This window comes from Rissa tridactyla, chromosome 1 (assembly GCF_028500815.1).
Source record: "Rissa tridactyla isolate bRisTri1 chromosome 1, bRisTri1.patW.cur.20221130, whole genome shotgun sequence".
NCBI lineage: Eukaryota > Metazoa > Chordata > Aves > Charadriiformes > Laridae > Rissa > Rissa tridactyla.
The window spans coordinates 64,099,291-64,111,726 of record NC_071466.1 but is presented as its reverse complement, the minus strand read 5'-3'; positions in this window follow the sequence as shown (position 1 = coordinate 64,111,726).

Sequence of the window (12,436 nt, the reverse complement as noted above, 5' to 3'; positions counted from 1 at the left end):
CTTCAGTGGCTTATATCTAGACATCAGTATCAGTTTGCAAAACATCCTTGGGCAGAATTAACATGAATAAAAGTAATTTAATCCAAATCCCTCATGAACAAAGTTGTAGAGGAAGTTTAGGCAGGAGTTACTAGGCCACAGACAAATTATGCATTAGTAAGGTCATTAATTCCTTCTTAAATTGTCTGCCAGAACATATTCTGGGGCACAGTAAACTGTGTTTTTATTGTTTCCATCCACATGGCAGTCAAATCGTGTAACCAGATTCATTGTAACCTTTTTTCCATTTAGTACAGTCTCCAGGCCCTCACATATCACCATGATACAGGTCTGACCAAAGGTGAATAATATTATTCGAATATTTCAGTTTGAATAATTGATTTATGAAAATCTCTGAACAGAGGTTCAGTAGCCTCCTGTATCAGTAAGTCAGCTTGACAAAACAAGCACACGCATAGTTTTGGTGGTTTTTTTTTTTTTCCTGAGAGGCAAAAGATTTCCTGGATTGTTCTCAGTCAGTCAAATCCAAGAAAACTAAGTGAAATTCAAGAGGAATTTTTAATTTTAAAACTAATTAAAAAAAAATATATTTGCCCTCAATACCTGTGAAAGCAGGGAGTGATGCTGTAGGTGCTGATCCCCTCCACCTTGGTGTCATGGTTCAACCCCGGCAGGTAGCAGAGCCCCAACCAGCTGCTCGCTCACTTCCTCCCCAGTGGCAGAGGGGAGAGAATTGGATGGGCAAAAGTGACACAACTCGTGGGGTGAGATAAAGGCATTTTAATAAGTAAAGCAAAAGCTGTGCATGCAAGCAAAGCAATACAAGGAATTCACTCACTACTTCCATTGGCAGGCAGATGTTCAGCCATCTCCAGGAAAGCAGGGGTCCCTTGCACATAATGGTCGCTTGGGAAGACAAATGTCATAACTCCAAATTTCCCCTGGCTTTTATTGCTGAGCACAACATCACATGGTATGGGATATCCCTGCGGGCAGTTGGGGTCAGCTGTCCCAGCTGTGTGCCCTGCTCACTGGCAGGGTGGTGTGAGAAGCAGGAAAGGCGTTGATGCTGCACAAGCACTGCTCAGCAATAACTTAAACATTCCTGTTCTATCAACAATGTTTTCAGCACAAATCCAAAACGTGTCACCATACAGGCTATTATGAAGAAAATTAGCTCTATCCCAGCCAAAACCAGTATACTTGGTCTTATACCATTTTGCAAGTCTCCAGGGAAAGGAAAGTAACATATCCAACAGATATATGTTACACTACAAATATGCATTTTAGATTATATTCACAAATTTGTATGATCTATTGGATTGGGGAAATGTCTTTGGGTTGTCTGAATTATTTCTCTACCCTGAATATAGCGGCACTGAATTTGTAAGTAACACAGTATCCTTTTCAATCCTTTTTTGATGAATATAACTTTTAAATTCCAGTGTAGCTATTCATACTTGGTAGTTTCACATTCATTTTGTACAAGTGCTCTCTAATATTTGATAAAAATTTAGTGCCTTTTTTTACCATTTATGTAAATGAATTTGTTCATTATGCTTTTCCTGGAGAGTAAGAACAAATGGGTATCAATAAAAAAGGCAATCACATTTTTTGTAATTAAGATTAAAATTCAAAAAGATTTCATTCTTGAATTCCTCTCACTAGGTTCTAAATCTTTCCCTGAGGCTCAGAAAAATTAATAGTCCTAAGTTACAGAACAAGTAGTCTTGCCATGAAGACAAAAAGTGTTTAGATTTTATGTATTCCTCTATATTGTACTTGAAGTATTGTACTATTTTCAGCCTAATGTTATTGGTGAGATAAAATTTTGCTCCTTTAAAAGAATCTATATGGATACAACAACTGTTCCCCTATAATTTTTCATTCTGCCTGACTATTTACAGATTTAATTCTGTAATACTTAGATTATATTGCCAGATCCCTGGTACTTGAAGCCAACAGTAAAGTTTCAGTGCAACAATGACAGGCATCAGAGGAAAATAAGTGACAGTTTTATAAAGACATTGTTTTAAAGCAAATGATGAGGGGACTGTACTTAAAACTTCAGGTCCAAAATTGAAGACTAAATAAACAATTAGCCTAATAGGTTAATCCTCAGTAGAGTGTTGAATTGATGTAATGTATATGAAATATAACTTACAATATTTTTGTGGGGGGAATGATATTCAGTCCTTGTCATGGTAAACAATACGTTTACACAATAAACCAAGCAGTGGAGACATTAGACCGTTTCTGGTGTGCTTCAAGGAACATACCATTTTCTTTCTTTATTCAAATCTATTCCATTCAGGAAAGGATGGGTTATCACTTTTTTCAGTCATGAGTACAACATCAATAAATCATTAATAGAGTAATAACTGATCTGTCACCAGAAGGCTGAACCTTCTATAGGTAAAGTATGGTGAAACAGATGTGTAGAATCAGTAAAACCAAAACAAACCAATTTTCTTTTCTTTAAATAAACTGTCTGAATGCATTACTGGTGCCTAACCCAGGTGTACATTTTAAAATTCAGTGACAAAAAAGAAAGCAAGCAACCCTGACTATCATATAACTCTGCCATTGCCTTATATTCTTTTATCTGTTGATTCATTTCTTAAAGCAAACAACTGAATGTTTCCTTCCAATTGACCATGCAGCACATTTAGTCTTCAAAGGCTGTAGCTTCATTTAGAATTTCTTTCTAAACAAAGATTTCTAAGTGTGTGTTTCAGCAGCTGTCTTGTCAGGTTTCTGAAAGAGAAAAATTAAAGCTCTACTATATTTATTCCAAGTCTTCTCAGTGACTGATCTAGTATGAGAGTTAATTTTATTTTCTGTTTATCAGGAATAAGGCTTATCAAAGACGCCGTATGTAAGTAATTATGAGACGCTATCACACAGATGGTGGATAATAACGTGTAGCTGGGGAGGATAATTTCTTCCTTTTGACAAGCAAAGAGAAATGGCATTTGACTTCTCTTCAGAAATGATAACACTCAATGCTTGACAGAGATATAGTCTGCTTCCATTTTCCAAAGGAAAGGAGACCTAATGTTGATAATCAACTTGTCTTTCAGAGAGCTGTTCATTGCTCTTCTTCACTTTAACATTTTATTAGCTTTCAAATTCCTAAGTGGTTACTCTACCTTTGGGATGTTTATTTGTGGAGCTGAGCTTCATAGGGAGGAAATGGGCACTGACCTCTCTTTCCATTGTTTGCATTGAGGGGAGCTAGAAAAGACAGCTAAATTTATCTTTACTACTGTTCAGATGCCTTTCTTACGTGCAGTCTATTCTGGAATATCTGTACAATTTGCAGGTCTTTAGGCTATTTGAGCATGTTGTTATTTCCTGGACTTTACTGCTGCTGATTGAGAAAAAGTGAAATTGCAGTCAGCATGTATGTTTAAAGTAATCTGTCTGATGGAGGGGTTGTGTCTAGTGACTCAAAGGACATTAATCTCTCCCATGGTGAAGGCTGAGATAAGCCTTTCAGTGACTCTATTCTAGTCTCACTGACCCAAAGGAGCCTGCTCTTGCCAAATCAAAAACAAGCCTTCTGAAATTCAACATGCAGGTTTTAAGCAGGACAGGAATTTTCTGTAAGTTTTAATGTGAATCAGAAAAGGCACTTTGGGGGACAAAGATCAAGAAGAAGGTGTTTTCGTAACTGGAACTTTCTATCTAATATTTTTAACAGTACTGCTATTTTGAATCTATGCTTGGCTTTGTGTTCCAGGTGAGCAGGTGGTGCTGTTTTTGAAATGGATCTGCAGCTTGTAGTGAAGAATTAATTTTCAGTGTTTGTTTTCACTTAAATAAAGCTATGCAGACTTTCCAAATATCATTCACATATTACAGTTACTTTCCAAATTCAGCATGACTCTGATAGCTAGGGAGGATTTTGCAAAATCTTTATGACTGACATTTTAACTCTACAAACTCTAAACGGTTCACTCAAATCACTAAGATGCAAGAATAAAATTATTCTTTTTTCATAGTTTGATTTTGCAATACAGACATTAGCATATATGTTGTCACACTTGTGGTTAAAAAGAAAGTTGATCTATAGGGAAGGCAGAGGCAGAGAGATAGTACAGGAAGAGAAGTGAAAAGCAGACATACTGGCCCTTCAGGTCTAATAAAACCCTACAGGAAAGATAACAATACAAAATCTCAAGAATGTTTACACTGCTCTTTCTCTCTGCTCAGTCAATAGTACCAGTGATCAGGGCACTCACATTAGATTCCTGAGACCTCTTCAAGTACCTATTTTGCTAGATTCAATTTCCCAAGGAAGTTCCATCCTCGCACTTCTAAAGGGTTTGGTGTTCAAGAGGAGACCTACCTGGCAGAAGAAAAGCAAATTGGATTGTTGCAACTCACTGAATCTGCATTTATATTTGATTGTGTCTTTGTCGTCTCTGTTAAAATGGTTGAGAAAAATATGAAAAAGAGAGAATTATAACATTTGCAAATTTTTTAAAAGTTTGTGTAAATCAGTTTCCTTCCTGTGGTCAATGCTTATTTAGCCAAGGGCAGTAAATCAAATACAAGGCGGGGAAAGAGAGTCAAAAATTGCTTTGGGCCCAAAGCATTGTGTGTAGTCCTGTATGCTGACTGTAAGTTCAGTAGTAAGCAGAAACTGTTAAATAACAGGAGTAGCTAGTAGGAGGGAAAGGTTATCTACAGTGGACAGTGAATATTACATATTTAAATGTCATCCTTGGCTTCAGTGAAGCTTTGGTACTCAGCAAGAGGGATAACAAATCCCTCAGGTTTACTGCTAGAAACACCAGATAAGGTGTCTCTAGAGAGAAATAGCCAAGTAGTTGTCTTATCAAGAAATTAAAAAGGGAACATTCAAGTGATTACATTTTAAATAAAAGGAACAGGTGGCCATTCTACATAATCTTGGTTTTATTTGTGTTGTCTGTTTAGTTTCTCTCACCAAGAAATTCATGTTTTTGCTAAGCCGCTTCATTAATCTTTTGAGAGTAAGGATACGAAACTCATAGAGCACATGCTGCAGTTCATGATTTTCTCAGGTGTCTTGGTAAGAGCTCAAGATAGTGTTAATTAGTGATCTTTTAACCAGGACAACTTGATACAGTCCTTGCAGCTGCCAACACAGGAGTTATGGAGGGACTTCACAATTTACAATATACATGTAACATGAAATAAATTGTAGAGTTCTGTGAATAGACACTACTCTATCATCATATGCAGATGTGCCTTACAGCAATTGAACTCTTACCTTCTATAAATTGTCATAGTATAATTAATAAGCAGAATATCCCTAAATACAGGAGTAATATATAAAATCAGATATTCTTAGATCTAAGCCGAAATAACTTAAAGCATCCTGGTATGTACCATAGCAGCAAATACCACATATATGTATTTCTGGAAATGTTTTAATGGACATCTTTTGCTTGGCCACCCAGTATAATGCAATAATCCCATAACCAGTTATTAGAACAAGGAAAACATCTGAGGAAATTTGTCAATAAAGGGAAGTGCTCCCAAGGAATAATAGTTAGTGGATATGGAATCTGGCCTCCACAGAAAGGTTAAGGGATTTTTCTTCTGTTTTTGTCCTAATCATCATGTTTTGCAGTAAACATGAAAAACAAGTACAGATGATGTTACAAAGACATGTAACAAAACGTGCAGAAAACATCTAAAGGCAAAACTCTGATAACTCTTTCAGAAGTCTTCTTAATATTATAAATAGACGAAGTCAATCAGTTACAGTCAAAAAAAAAATAAGCTTACCATATCTCTCACCAAAAGTAGCTAGGCTTCCCCAGAAAAGAGCCAAGTGGCTCCTTTGCATATATTGTTTTCCAGGCAGAAACAGTACTAAGAACTCACCTAGAAATATTGAGAACAGGTTTAAATAAAATGGATGAACTACTGTCTACCAGGAGAAAAAATATTCATAAATTAAGTAAACTGCCAGAGCAGAAATTAACAGCCTAATAATAAATTGTAGTGACAATCCTGCATGGAAGTGAAAGAAGAATTTCATTGGTTCTCTAGCACAAATAAAACTGCTGAACATGAGGCTTGTTACTTGTTACATTCAGAGCTCAATGAATAATTAAGAGAAAAAAAAGCAATGAATAATTTATTCAATGAATTCGACTGTGGTTTTTTTTTTTTTTTTTTTTTTTCCTACAGCCTAGTGATCATAACTTTCTTAAATGTATTCATTATGCAAATTCATTCAACTAATATTCATTTACATTCTTAAAAGATTGGATGCAATTATCCAAAGGGTATGTTGCTTACAATATTTTCAACTGGTCAAAAGTCAGACAGAATTGCTTGTATTATCTGATTGGATAAATAGATAACCAAAGTTAGTGAAAATATACGGGAGTATAATTATCGTCATGTATAACAAAGTACAAGCTTTGAAATACACCTTTTAAATACTTATGCTGGGGTGTCAACCCTCTGACATTTGCTTTCAGGAAACAGAGCCAGAGGGAATTAATTCAAAACCTGAAATGAAAAGTACTTCTCTAGCTCTAACTCTGTGTCTATCTACTTTCTGCGAGCTGAAAGAGTTTTACAAGGAAATGAACCTTGTACATTTACCCTGTCACTTTACTAAGGAACTGTTCCTGACCACTCTTAGAAACATAACTCTCAGGTAGAGGGACCATTGGTGTGACCCAGGACAGCTCTTCTAATGTTTAGGTATTCAAATCCCAATAAAATGAAATATGATCCTATGAATTCTACAATTCTATGAAACCTATTGCCTATGACAAAAAGTTTGTAACAGCTATAGTAGTGCATGTAAGGGCTGACAGAGAATATTTCTTGGAAATATTCTAAGGCTTATCTGTCAGTGTTTTGCGTTCAGAGCTACCTCTGTTCATGTTTTTGTCTAAGTGCATCTCTAAGCACAGTTGAATATGTTGCTGATCATGAGTGGCAATAACCAGATTAAGTGATTACCCTATAAAGGTCTACCGTGTCTATTTTCTGGAATTTCCAGTTTGTGCTTTAACAGTAGTGTCTCAGCAACAAAATTTTTGCTCACTTTTTGCTCACCTTTTCTCATGTTTCTTTGTCCTTAACCATGTCGTCTGGATGTTTTCCAGCACTTTTCTGCTTTCACTGATGATAAAAAACTGAGTAACACTGCTAATAATCTGTTTCTTTTTAATCCTTTGCATGTACAGATGATCAAGACTCAATACTATTAGCAACACTACATTTCAGATCTTTCCGTATAATTGAATCATGTTAGATAAAGAAACTGAAAAGACATTTCAGAGGCAACACCATATCCTGCTGCAAATAGTCTTCCTCTTATGGGCATTTCCACCTAACTTTCATAATCAACAGATAACAATTGAATTATTTTATCTTTTGAGCTGAGAACACTTGCAAACAACAGAAAATATCTAAAATTCTCATGCAAACAGACCACAATTCTAGAAACCTTTGCTGTAAATAGATCACATTTTTAAAATGTCACATCAATAAAAGGCTTGAAGGAGTGTAAAAAAGATGCTAGTGACGATTTTTCAACCACTGTTGCACTTTCACCCCAAACTATAGACAGTATAACTTAGCTCATTAATAAGAATGATTTAGAACCCTGAGTTGTAGCTCTTATAAAGGTTTCTCTTTGAGTCTCACAGCTCCCTATGACAATCAAGTCTATTACCTTTGGAAAATCCTGTCAGAACATAACCCAAATATTCAAAACTGAATGTTAATTTCAAACTCAAGGTATTCTAACAGGTGAAAATGAAGCAAAGTGGTTAACATATCAATCTCTGCATTGTGCAAAACTTCCACAATAGAAAATGCACAGAAATTAATTTTACACTTTGGGATCTTCTAATACTCAGTCATTAATTTTTTTTTTTTTTTTTTTTTAGGATCTTCTAGCTTTCATAATTCTTCCTCATAAGAAGCATTATTTGTTTGCAGCATTATCATAGTTGCACTGAGACATTTAACATTTGTTAACACACATAGAAACAAAAGCAAATTTTAAGTTCATAAAAACTAGTGATAGATCCTTTCATAATTCAAAACTTAGAATAGTTTGCAATCTAGACAGATCTCAAAAACTAAGTAACAACTTAATAAAGAAAAAACAAAACAAACAAGCAAACAAAAAACACATAAAAAAGCTACTGTAACTAATAAAACATGCCAAATGATGCAGTGAGAAGTAAAACATTACTGATTTCCTGTATTATAGAGCATCAGGTTTTCTTGATTTTCCGTGGTCTAGGGAATTTGGAATTGTTAGCGCTGCATGTCATTTGCAGCTAAATGGTGTTGTGAAGAAAGGTAAAGAATGCCGCAGCTGAAAACTTCAGCTCATTTGAGCTGTTAGAGTCTTCTTATTTAAAGTCAAAATTGTAAAACTGAAGTGAGATACTGTTCTGCTTTTCACAGATTCTTGCATGATCTACAAAGTCTTTATGAATATGGGTTAACAAGTTACCTGCTCAGTAGGAAAACCGTCCATGTTGCTATGATGTAGGTCTCAGACAGCTTTCTGTGGCCTGTCTAAAGTGTTTTCTAAACTCTTTTCAGGAATCTAGGTTCAAATTATCTGTACGTTTCTAGGAAAGGACCTGAAGGCAACTTATCCGCTCAATATTGGCTGTGTTTCATAGATGCCATGGCAGGTAAAATCCAGAGTATGGGACAGCAGACATGGGCCTGTCATTCGCATAGCTGAAGAACTTTTGTCAAATCCCAAATTTTCCCCACTAGTGTGCCCCATAGGTTTGCTTTAGTACAATGCACACCAATTTACAAAGATGTGTACTTCACTTCTGTGGTCAATGTTACTCTCTCTGTCTCTGCCAAGTCGACAGCTAAGACAAGCTATGACTTGTAAGTTCTCTTTTTGATTACTATCTATTTAATTTTTTATGATTTCCGATGTAGAAACACTTCATAAATGTCTAAGCTTGTTACTTAAAAAACAGGAAAAGACTGAGTTTTGAGTAAATAATGACATCAGAATCCCAGAACAGGACCTAACACTGACCTTAAAAATTCAATGAGCCAAGCAGACTTTGCACGCCTGTTTGCCACAGACAGTACAGGATGAAAGAAATGGATTTAAAGCACATTACAGTGCAAGGTTTTATGCTTTTCAGTTTTGATGCTATTTTTAAATGATGCAGAGCAACAGAGGAATCAATAACATATGGGCTTACCTGGTTGACTCCTTGGCAAACAGCCCCTTGTTTTTAGAGAAGTTTTTATGGAAATAAATGAGGATGTCTTACAAATGTGCAGTTTTACTATTTTAATATACTATTTATGATATTTATTATTTCAGTTTCCAGAAGTAGTTTGTAGGACATAAGGCAGCATTACTTATTAAAAATGCAGACCATTATTTGCAATCAATTCCATAAAAGTAATAGAATAAGTAGTTCAGTCTTTGCACTTCAACAATCTTTTCTATCCTAAAAATAAAAGATTTAACAAGTAAAAAAGAATCATTTTGACAACATCAAAATACTTCTGAAACAGGCCAGTGGATGGATGGTTCAGATTGTTTGCAGTTACAGTGAAAAACACATTAACTTCCAAAATGCAATAATGTAACTTTATACTAATAGAGGAAGTTTCATCCTAAAAGGTATTATAGACACTTACTAAGTACGTAATTTTGTTTGATGGAGAATGGACTCAACATCTAATGGAAAACATTGCCATTCAATGAATGGGTCAGCAGTCTGGAAGCCAGGAAACTTCAGTTCTGTTGTGGGTTTTGCTGACAGTCCCCTGCATGTTTTTTAGCAAGTGATAGATCTCCTGTGTTTTTCCCCTGATCATTTGCATTTCTCATCTTCTTATAAGTTTCTTATTGCACAGACTGGATATTTTGACATGGCATACAGCAAGCCATCAAATAGACGGGATTCCACTTATTCATATCCACCCCCTCCGCTGCTCCCCCCCAAAAAAAAGTGTTATGAAGAGCAGAGTAAATTAACTTTCATTGATTTTTTTTTTTTTTTGTGTTTTGGTTTGTTTTCAAAAAGTGCTACCAGTTCTTGGTTGAGCTAGAGTTTCTCCTCTCTGCTACTGCTGTCTATAGGATGGACAGATCTATTCTAAAAGTCTCTTATGTAAGAATTTTAAAATCTAATAAAGGTTTAAAACTACAGGCTCCTGTATCTCAGAAAAAAAAAATATTTCAATTGGTTATTTATATTATCTCAGGTAATATAAATAATAATAAAAAATAAATAGTATAATATAATTTAAAAAAAAAACAAAAACGAAAACAAAAAAACTTTTTTATGTTATACTTCTGCATTACCAAGAAGGGGAAAATTCACAAGATCACTGAGTCCTGAGAGAACAGTACCGTTTGGATATCCAGGTGAAGGAACTCTGCGAGGAGCAGAACTTTTCCCTTTTAGGCCTTCAAAACCAAGTATAGAGTGGTACAAATGTTTTGGATACACTCAAGGCACTTTTAACCGTGAACACCTCCCAGGTTATAAGGTTTTCCAGGAGCCAAAGAAGTTTCTCACTAAAATTGTTATTTCCTTGTGCTCTGTGTAACAGATAATTTCTTAGCAGTTTAAGAGCTGTATTTGGCACATGAGAAGAAAATATAAAGTATCTTTAGAGTAATACATATAATTTAGTCTCAATATTACTATGTATTATGGTCTCTTTAGGAACAATGTAACATGCCAAACAGGAGCTGTATGAAGTGGCTGCCTGATAACGCAGAAATGTCTTCAGACTTCAAAGCTGTAGGGATGGTGTAAATCTATGAATCTTGGCCCTGCTTTTCCCCCCAAATTATGCTATATCAGAGGAAAGGCTGTCTTACTTCAAATGCATTGCTGCTGCCAGGGCCCGAATATGAGACATTTCATTTATTGATTTGAATGACTACGTGAGATGTAAAAATGCTTTTGTAACTGGAGAGGAAGAACAAGGTAAATTCTAGCTCTTAGAAAACTACAGTACACGAAAAAAAGCCAAAATGAATAGAGAAAGAGGATGCTCCTGTTCCACCTGGATTATTAGCAACATATTTGGAGGAAAAAACCCAACAAAACCAGCAACAATTAGAAACAACTATTAAGTTCAGAAGAACTACACGAAGACTTTTCTTTTACTTAGTAATTATTTCTTTGTTAGTATTGGCTTTTACAGCTAGGTATTTTAGCTACAATACCATCTTTTGAGAAGAATTAGGAATTTTATTATCTCAGTTCAAAATTCATTTGGAGATTTGTATTAAAATCGTATTTTTAATTAATGTAATTAATTTAATCCATGAATTTAATTAATTCATTTTCTCATGATCTGTGGGCAATACAGTATATTAAAATTGAATTGGTATATACAGGGCATTTGCATTTAGGTATAAGACCACAGGAAAATGTGTTTTTTTTTCTGGGGAGAAATGTTTCATTTCCTTTAATGTGCTTTTTAGATCAGTACATAAAGTGTAATTACCAGGACATTCCATGAATGTAAACAAAATTATGGAAGACACAGAAACTTGAGGAGGAGAAGTTGCCACAAGAATGCCTAGAGCTCTACCTAGGGATGAGTTACTAGCTGGCAGAGATCAGGATTAGTAGGTTGACCAACATATGTGACACCATTGTAAGTTTCTGATCACGAAGAAGTACATGATACCTTCTTCAGACAACTAGAAGAAGCCACACATTTGTAGGCCTGGGTCCTTGTGGGAGAATGCAGTCACCTCAACATCTGCGGGAGGGACAACACAGCAGGGCACAAGTATCCAGGAGGTGTCTAGAGTGCACTATTGACAACTTCTTAACACAGGTGATTGAGGAGCCAGCTAGGAGAGGTGCTATTCTGGACTTTATATTTACAAGCAAGGAATGACTGGTCAGGCATATGAAGGCCAAGAGCAGGCTTGGTTACAGTAACTATGTGATGGTCATGTTCAGGATCCTGCAAGGAGAGAGCAAGGCTAAAAGCAAGACCACAACCCTGATCTTCAGAAAAGTAGACTTTGGCCTGTTTAGGAGCTGCTTGCAAGAATCACATGGTATATGCCCCTGGAGATAGGGCGATTCAAGAGAACTGAATGATATTCAAGATCAAGAATGATCCATCTCAACAAGACTAAAATTAGGCAAAGATATCAGGAAGTCTGAATGGATAAACTAGGAGCTCCTGACTAAGCTCAGACATAAAAAGGAAGTATATAAGAAGATGAAGCAGGACAGGTGACCTGGGATGAATTTAGAGACACTATCTAAGCATGCGGAGATGGCATTAGGAAAGCCAAAGCCCACCTGAAGCTGAATCTGGTAAGGGATGTAAAGTGCAACAAGAAGGGCATCTACAGATACATTGGCAGCAAAAGGAAGCCTAGGGAAAACATTGGCCCACTCCTAAATGGGGCAGGGAACTT